We start from the raw sequence: 8,994 nt of genomic DNA on the forward strand, positions 1-8,994 counted from the left end.
GATTTCTCAAAAGACACCTTGGCATGGACCTGCCAGGTACCCCACCACTACCACCGTATAATGTTTCATAATAAAGGATCATTTTGAATGATGGGGTTTCATGTTGTTATTCTCTTTGCCCCTGAGAGTTATCGATAGAATTTTTTTACTGTGGGTATATCTCATTCCAACAAGAATGACACAAGGCCATATAAGGTCTCGGGTTGCCGGGATGGAAGGGAGGGTCCTCAGTGCTCCATCGGGCCCACAGAATTCTTCTCCAGGAAAGGAAAATGGTGTCACTAGGATCAAGGCGGAGCTGGAGATCATAATGACAGAAAGTCAGAGAGAAACAGGGCCCTTATAGACAGCCCTGGAGTGGGGGTGGGGTGGGGGGACGTGTGCCCTTCCCCCTTACTCCTGTTTGCTTCGCGGGCTGTGATAACATGGTGGTTTCAGGTAGAGCCTGTGTACACATGCATTTCCTTGTTTGCTATGGTAACATGGGATTCCTGTTTTTCTACCTCTATTCTTTGTGGTCCCTTGGATCCCGGCTGTCAGAGATGAGGACGCTGAACTCACCCACACGCTTACTTTGCCCCCATAATCACCCTTTGTCCCGAGGGATTAGGTAAAGGGCGTGGCGAGCTAACCTGTAATAGGCCACCATTGCCTACAGTACTTAGAGCCAGATGCCCAGGAGCAAACACGCTCCTCTGCAGGATACAAAACGGAAGAGATGACAGCAGTGAGCCTACTGTGCAGTCTTCTCCCCAGAGAACTTTCCACAGGCAAGTCTGTATGTGCCTGGAGACAGCTTGTCTGTGTGGATCCCATCCCCCACTGAGAACCGGAGACACAGGGGTGGGGGCTGGGAAGATGCTCTGGACGCCTGAGCACACATTCAGAAGGAGCTCAGTATTTAGCACTTTCTGGGACTATAACACCCCAAACCCTTGCTCCTGTCCTGTCCTGTCCCGTAGGGTGCCCCCACCTCCCCAGCCTTGATGGCTTTTTAGAGATGTGGTGGGAGACTCCCGGGGTGGGTGACTTTCCTCTTGCCTTGGCTGCAGAGAGACTGGAGCTTAGGTGAGTCGCTTGTATCTTTGAAATGATCGGAACCGGTTAGATCCACCTCTCTAAGCTGCAGACGCCCGTGGTCTCCATCCCGCCATCTTCAATAGCCCCTCTGCTATCATCTTCTTCAAGCAGCTGCCTGGGGCCTCAGTTTCCTTGATTGTAGACTAAGGCTCCTTCCAATCCCGGAGCCCCTGAGTCAGAACCTCAGGGTTTGTTTCATTAGATTGTTCGCTAGAAAACAAGAAAGAAAGAAAGAAAGAAAGAAAGAAAGAAAGAAAGAAAGAAAGAAAGAAAGAAAGAAAGAAAGAGAAAAGAAAGAGAGAAAGAAAGAAAGGAAGAAAGGAAGAAAGGAAGGAAGAAAGAAAGAAAGAAAGAAAGAAAGAAAGAAAGAAAGAAAGAAAGAAAAAAACTCCAGAAAGGACATGGAAAACCACACACAGGCAGCAAGAAGGCAGGCTGGGCTAGCAACATCTAGAAATCATTAAAGATGTCCCTCCCCTACTTTCTAAGGCAGGGTCTTACGTTAGAGCCCAGACTGGCCTTGCGCTCCTGATCTCCTGCCTCGGTCTCCAGGGGGCTGGGATAGATGTTTCTTTCCTCAGGAGCAGGGCTGAGTTGGGTCAGAGCCCTTTTCACTCAGCGCTCTCCAGCGAGTGTGCTCCGATGTGACCATGGAATACTGGAGCCGTCTGTGCAGGAGATGTCCCTTCAAAGCACTGTGTGTATCATGCTGAGGGCCCAGGGATCCACACAGGAGTGACATCTGGTCTCTGTCCTTAGGAAGGACACAGATAGAGAGATGATAGAATTAAAAAGAAATATGGAAATCGGCAAAGGGGTATAAGAGAGACCTGGAAAAGACAAGATAGTGGAAGGTTGCAGAAGGAATAAGGAACTTGAACTCAGTGGGGGAGGGGAACACTCTACTCCTTTGGCAGCAGGGATAACCTGAACAACCTCTCTGAGAGCAAGTGTTCTGTACTGCAAGCAAGAATTGTAAGAGGCTTCTTTTTTTTTTGGAGACAGGTTCTCATTATGTAGCCCTGGCTAGCCCAGAATTTACTATGTAGACCCAGCTGGTCTCAAATTCAGAAATCTACCTACCTCTACCTCCCCAGTACTTGGATTAAAGGTGTGTCCCACCCACCACCTGGCTTAATAGCTCTTTATTTGTTTGTTTTTCTTGCTGTTGTTATTATTTTATGAGTGTTGGACATAGACTAGCCAAGAAAGTTCTGAGAAACTTGTTAAATCGGAGTTTTGCCATGGAAGACAAGGCTTTGGGGCTTGGGCAGGTCCTAAGCTTTAGTAGAAAGATAAGTAGGAAGGACAACAGTAACAGTATCCTTTCCCTCCATTCAGTAACAATGTTATTGCCTTCTATGGTTGCTGCCAAGGGTAAGTGAGACAAACATCGTGGGTTCTGAAGAGTCAACGTTACATCCCAGGTAAGAGGGGGACTCTGGGGTCCAGATGCCTGGGTCAAGTCCTTCTCTCTGTACACTCCTTCTAGAACCTTGGTCAGTTACTTGGAATTCTGTATCTCTCTTTCTTATCTACAAACTAAGAATGACACCATGGTCCATGTGGTAATGTGGCTGATTAAGATGAGTAATGTCTCCAGTACTCCGAGGAGCACCTAGAGTCAATCTCATGCTACGTAAACGGAGACATCATTATGTTAATGTACTCTGTAGCAGCCTCCGGACCCTGGCCATTACTTACTGGGCGCTGCATTTAAATGGGGAGGAGAAATAAGGAACACTGAGCTCCGCCCTGAACCTTGAGCCTCATCTTTACCAAAGAACCATAAAAATGCCTGGAAGGTCTGCAGCCCAGGAGGCACGCCCTCAAAATCTTGGGAAAGCCTTCTCCCCACCCTCCCCCTACTTACTCATCTGGCTCGCACCAGGTCAAAGGTCCACACATACTGGGATCTATTACCCATGGAGCCTTGGCACCGATAACTTGTACTGAGCGCCTATGGTTGGCTGGAACAGCCGTGGAGACAGTTTACTGGCTTGGAATGTGGAGCCAATCTGAAGGCCAGGCTGACCAGAGACGTAAGCATGTCTGACCTTGCACAGATGAGTCTAGGGTTGAACTCTGGGTAAGGATGTGCCTCAGTGTGTAGACGGCTTGCCTAGTATGCATGGAGCCCTAAATTCGATCTCTATTACCATAGAAACTGGGCATGGTGTGCCTGTAATCGTAGTCCTCAGGAAAAGCAGGTAGGAAGAAGTTCGAGGTCGTCCTTTGCTATATAACAAGTTCAAGGACAACCTGCTCCTAAAAGTAAGGTCACTGTACTGGCTGGTTTTGTGTGTCAACTTGACGTAAGCTGGAGTCATCAGAGAGGAAGGAGCCTCAGATGAGGACACGCTTCCAGCTGTAAGGTATTTTCTCAATTAGTGACCAATTGGGGAGGACCTAGCCCATGGTGGGTGGTGACAACTCTGGGTTAGTGGTCCTGGGTTCTATAAGAAAGACGACTGAGCAAGGACCCCCTCCATAGCTTCTGCATCAGCTCCTGTCTCCAGGTTCCCACCCTGTTTGATTTCCTGTCCTGACTTCCTTTGGTGATGAACAGCACTGTGGAAAGTGTAAGCTGAATAAACCCTTTCCTCCCCAACTGGCTTCTTGGTCATGGTGTTTTGTTGCAGCAATAGAAATTCTAACTAAGGCAGAGAGAGTCCAGAAACTGAAGGTGAAGAAGACCTTCCATTCCTTATTTGAGCCTGAATATGTGACACCAGTCGTTAGCCTGGAGGATGTCAGATTTAGAGGTTCAATGGGCTATCCCAATCTTGCTTTGATGGTCGCAGCTGCTCTTTGTGGCAGGTGATAGCATCCAGGACCTCGGGGTCCAATGAGGCATGGGGACGTTGGGTGGCTATGTGGATGTCGGCCAGCTTTCACAAACAGAGCAGAGATTTTAGCCAGTGTCTCACTTCTCTTCTGCCACGGCAGGCCACCATCCTGCAGGTACCAACCTGCATCTGCCTGAGAAGAGGTGCACTGAGCTGAGCCCTGAAGGCGTCACCCAAAAGGAAGAAGACCAAGTCACAGGCAGTCACTAGGAACTGGGTTGTGATGGGGTGACTGGCGTCCTGTTTGCTCTACTGGTTTTCCCCACCATGAGATAATTCCACCATTACAGAGACTAACTGGGGCCAGTCCCTGTTGACTGGGAGAACTATACTTATTTCTACTCCGAGTTTTACTTCAAGAATGAGCCGGTGAGAGAAAGTAGGTTCTTGCCAAACATCCTGTATTAAGGGCCATTGATACAGTCAGGGAGAAGTCTGGCTGGCCAGATATAGTCTGGCATACATGGTCACTCTCACATATATAGAATTATATGTAGGCTTCTGTTTAAGATCGATACATCTTCACTTGAGAAACTCTGGGTGTATGCAGAGGAGGGGAACAGTGGGTCACAGCAGTGGTTAAGTCAATTTGTGGGCATCATATGGGTTGGGGATTTAGCTCAGTGGTAGAGCGCTTGACTAGCAAGCACAAGGCCCTGGGTTCGGTCCCCAGCTCCAAAAAAAATAGAAAAGAAAAAAAAAAGTTCATGTAAATTCAATTTGTGGGCATCATTTTCAAAGGTTAGATGTGAACACAGAAACCGCTACGAAGCCCCCCACATGTACAGCTGACGATCAAGTGAGACAGATAAATGAAGCACACGCTTGTTTTTATTATGTGTATCAAATGTACAAAATAATGGGATCCCCCGTGATGCCTTAACATGTGCATTTAGCACATATCGACACGATCTTATTTTTAAGTGAGTTTTAACACATCCCACTCCTGCTTTAAATAACTTGACCTCATTCTGGTCACTGTACCACTAAATAGAGAAATTTATTTCTGGCAAGGAAAAAAAATTAAGATTCTTCTGCCATCTGCTGGAAAAATGAGGAATAGCAAGGAACTTCTCAGGAGTTTTCCAGGCCTCAGTCACACAGTGGGGCCAGTGGTCACTGTGGCAGTCTCACTTTGTCTGTGTAACGTATCTTTGCTGCTCTTTCAATTCTGATTGTTTCTCTCTCTCTCTCTCTCTCTCTCTCTCTCTCTCTCTCTCTCTCTCTCTCTCTCAACACACACACACACACACACACACACACCCAGAGGTGGTCTCTCACTGCTCTCACTAGAGCTCACAGGTTTGGCTGTCTCAGGCAGAAAACAAATCCCAGAGATCTTCCTGCTTCCACTTTCAATGCCGGATTACAGGTGTGTCCCTCTGAGCTTTGTTTGTCAGTTTGTTTGTTTGTTTTTAATATGCGTGTTGAGAATTCAAGCTTGGGTCCTCATATTTGTACCTGATTATCAAGCAAGTCACCTACTGAGTCATCTCCCAATCCCTGTTGTTCTGATTTTCCAGGGCACACGTTTAAACTCAGTTTGAGGGGCAGGAGAGGTGGCTCAGAGGTTAGAAGCACTTGCTGCTCTTCTAGACAATCCAAGTTTGGGTCTCAGTGGCCACATGGTGGGGGGCGTGTTTCACCAGTTACAGATGATTACACCAACATAACACTGTCCTCCAGACTCTGTAAGGCACCAGGCACGTGCATGGTACACGGGCTATGCAGAGCAAAATGCCCATCCACGTAAAATTTCTTTTTTAAAAACAACTGTGTTTGAGAAACAGATGAGCTATTGTGATTTGTGATCCTATAATTATGTTATTCTGACATAACATAATTATCATTATGTTATATCATTATCATTTAATGTTCAATTGGAGGCAGAGATGATGGTCAGACACTTCCACAGCCTCGGTCTGTGCAACTCACATCCAAGTGTCTCTGCTTTGTTCTAGTATTTGCCGCAGGAGAGCAAATGCTGTCTGTGGAGGAAGATGGTCTCCTTGAAACGATGCAGAGAATATACTGAACCCAAATGTGAGGCTCCAAATACTGACCCCCAACAACAGGGGCCAGTGCAGAGCAAAAAGGCCACGTTTTCTGTGTTCTGTCCCCACCCTTGGACTTCCTGTTAGGTGACAAAGGCAAATGCACCTGCCATGCTGGTCCCTCCATGGTTCCCCATCTCCCTTCTCTTTCTCCTTAGTCTTTATCTTCTAACCACACTGTTCCATGCATTTTGCTTGCTTAAATGTATGTATGTGTGCACGTACATATGTGTGTATGGGTGTATATGTGTACATGTATGTATTGTTGGGGTCCACGAGTCACCCCACGCCACTGTACATCAAGCTCAGTCGTTCAGGGATAGTTTATTGACCATTCACTCCAGGACAAATCAATCAGGGCCACAGACCAGACTCAAGAGCTGACTAATCACGAATGCTTCCCACGGCCAGTTTATAAAGGCAAAAACCGCAATGAGCTCATGTGTAGGTGCAGGAAGTGCTTCCCAGTGGTCGGCTCTGACTCAAGCTATTTTGGCTAGCTAGACAGAACAGTTCTAACTGACCTTTATTTCGATTGGTCCTAAGCGAAGCTTAGGGTTTTGGAATTTCTTAAGATTAACAAACCTCAAAACTTAACAGAGTATGTGGTCAGACTGACCCTTGTCTGAGTTGATCTATTTTTCTGTATCAGTGACAATAATAAAATGACTGGCAGGCATGGAACAAAATGCACACACACACACACACACACACACACACACACACACACACACACACACTCTTGTGTTGTCCAGGCTGGTCTCTAACTTCTGGCCTTATAATAATCTTCCTACATCAACCTCAGGACTGGCTGGATGTACACAGGTGTGCGTACTTGTTGATTAATAAGCATTTGCTCATTTTTGTTGGTTGTTTCTTCCATTATGATATAAACTCACCAAGGCTTTGTCCTTAATTTCGGTGGGCCTCTCAGGGTCTTGGACAATGCCTGTCATCTACTAGCATCAAAAAGTATTTATGGGGCCAGTGAGATGGCTTAGTTGGGTAAAGGAGGTTGCCACCAAGCCTGACCTGAGATTGGTCTCCAAGACACAAAAGGAGGAAGGAGAGAACTGTCTGCTGCAGGCTGTCCCTTGACCTCCACATGTGTGTCATAGCACCTGTGTGTAGGCACACAAACACATGTAGAAAAATAGAATGTATATGTGAGATCCATTCATCTTATTTGATGTGTGCGACTGTTTGGCTTACAAGTATGAGAACTAAGATGGTTGTGAGCTGCTGTGTGGGTGCTGGGAATTGAACCCAGGTCCTCCACCAAAACAAATGCCCTTAACTGCTGAGCCATCTCTCCAGTTCCCAGTGGGGGAAAATTAAACAATATATATATTTTTAAACAAGTTACATCCTGGTTCTTTCACCTTACACGGTCACAGAACCAGGCTTTAACAGACTTGACATTTCTGTCTCAGCTGTGTGACGACCTTCTGCAGGCATTTAAAGGCTGCTGTGTCAGTGTTAGCAGTGAAAGAACAGCAATGTATGAATGAGCTGAGGCGGTCTTGGCCTAGCGCCTAGCTGTCTTACCCAGTCACTAAGGGAGCAAGGGATTCTACAAAAGCTTGGGAGAGAGTTCAGAAGACAGAGAACCACTAAGGCTGAGTATAAATGTGGAGGAGTGGGGTTGGGGATTTAGCTCAGTGGTAGAGCACTTGCCTAGCAAGCACAAGGCCCTGGGTTCAGTCCCCAGCTCCGAAAAAAAAAAAAAAAAAAAAAAAAAAAAAGAAAAAAGAAAAAAGAAAAAAAATGTGGGAGAGTTAGGAAATCCTGTCAGAAGAGCCCAGATACTGGTGATTTATGAGTCTGTGTAAAATGATTTAATAGGAAGCCAGGCAGGATAGTGCACTCCTTTAATCCCAGTACTAGGGAGGAAGAGGCAGACTGATCCTTGAGTTCGAGACCAGCCTGGTTTACAGAGTGAGTTCCTGGAAAGCCAAGGCTATACAGAGAAATGCCATCTCAACGAACAATATAAATACAACACATGAAAATATACATATATATTTATTTTTACATATCACATACATAAAACATCAGTTCTTACATTGGTCCAGTACTGTATTGAAGAATTGCATGACAACACGCGTGCATGGCTTTATTTTTATGACATCCTTATTTACACATACAACACAGGATCCAGGAGTTTGTGTAACTCACTTGTGTGTTGCTGGTTCATCTGCTGAATACAAATAACAGATCAGTTTTTTTTTTTTAAAAGACTTTATTTTTTTTTTTTTTAAATTTATTTATTATATATACTATAGCTGTCTTCAGATACACCAGAAGAGGGCATCAGATCTCCTTACAGATGGTTGTGAGCCACCATGTGGTTGCTGGGAATTGAACTCATGACCTCTGGAAGAGCAGTCGGGTGCTCTTAACCGCTGAGCCATCTCTCCAGCCCCCATAACAGATCAGTTTTACCTGACACTCCATTCCGCCCTGACACTCCTTTCAGCCAAAAAAAAAAAAAAAAAAAAAGTGCTTTCTTTGGTTTAACAATGTTTTCGTGACTTATTTGTTGTGTGACCTATCTCATCTGTAAATAGAATAATAGTTGTCCTTAACTCATAGAGATGAATAAATGAGACAGAAAGCGTTTTTGCACTCTGCCACACTTTATAGCATCATCGAACCCAGGAAAAGGAAATAGCCAGCTCCAGAGTTTTCCTTTTCTTTTTCTTCTTTTCCTGAGGTTACGAATAAAGGTGCAGGCAGCTCCACCTCCTTACTGAAATTTCCTCCGTCCGTCCTCTTCCGGTTAGCGAGGAATGGATCTTATTTCACAGGACAAAGGCATTTCACTAATGTTTCAGCTTCCCCATCTTTCCCACCGCGAAGCTGGTGATCTGGTGAGTTATTTCTGGAAGATGACAGTCTCTGGGAGCCAGAGGTTCCCCGAAGCTTCACAGGCCCAAGAAGCCAGGACTACAATTCCCAGAATCCTGAGCTCCAGGGCGCGCGCGTGCGCCGTAGTGGCGAAGGGAGTG

At 45.9% G+C, this 8,994-nt stretch overlaps 1 long non-coding RNA gene across 1 annotated transcript; it reads left to right on the plus strand.

Moving 5' to 3' along the window:
- Positions 1–647: 647 nt before the first annotated feature.
- LOC147995044 (uncharacterized) lies at positions 648–8,898 on the plus strand. The gene is made up of 5 exons (XR_015686976.1): positions 648–770; positions 2,422–2,507; positions 4,030–4,298; positions 5,891–5,972; positions 8,700–8,898. It is a non-coding gene; the product is annotated as an uncharacterized LOC147995044 (long non-coding RNA).
- Positions 8,899–8,994: the final 96 nt, after the last annotated feature.

This window comes from Rattus norvegicus, chromosome 4, assembly GCF_021556685.1.
Source record: "Rattus norvegicus strain SHRSP/BbbUtx chromosome 4, alternate assembly SHRSP_T2T, whole genome shotgun sequence".
Taxonomy (NCBI): Eukaryota; Metazoa; Chordata; class Mammalia; order Rodentia; family Muridae; genus Rattus; species Rattus norvegicus.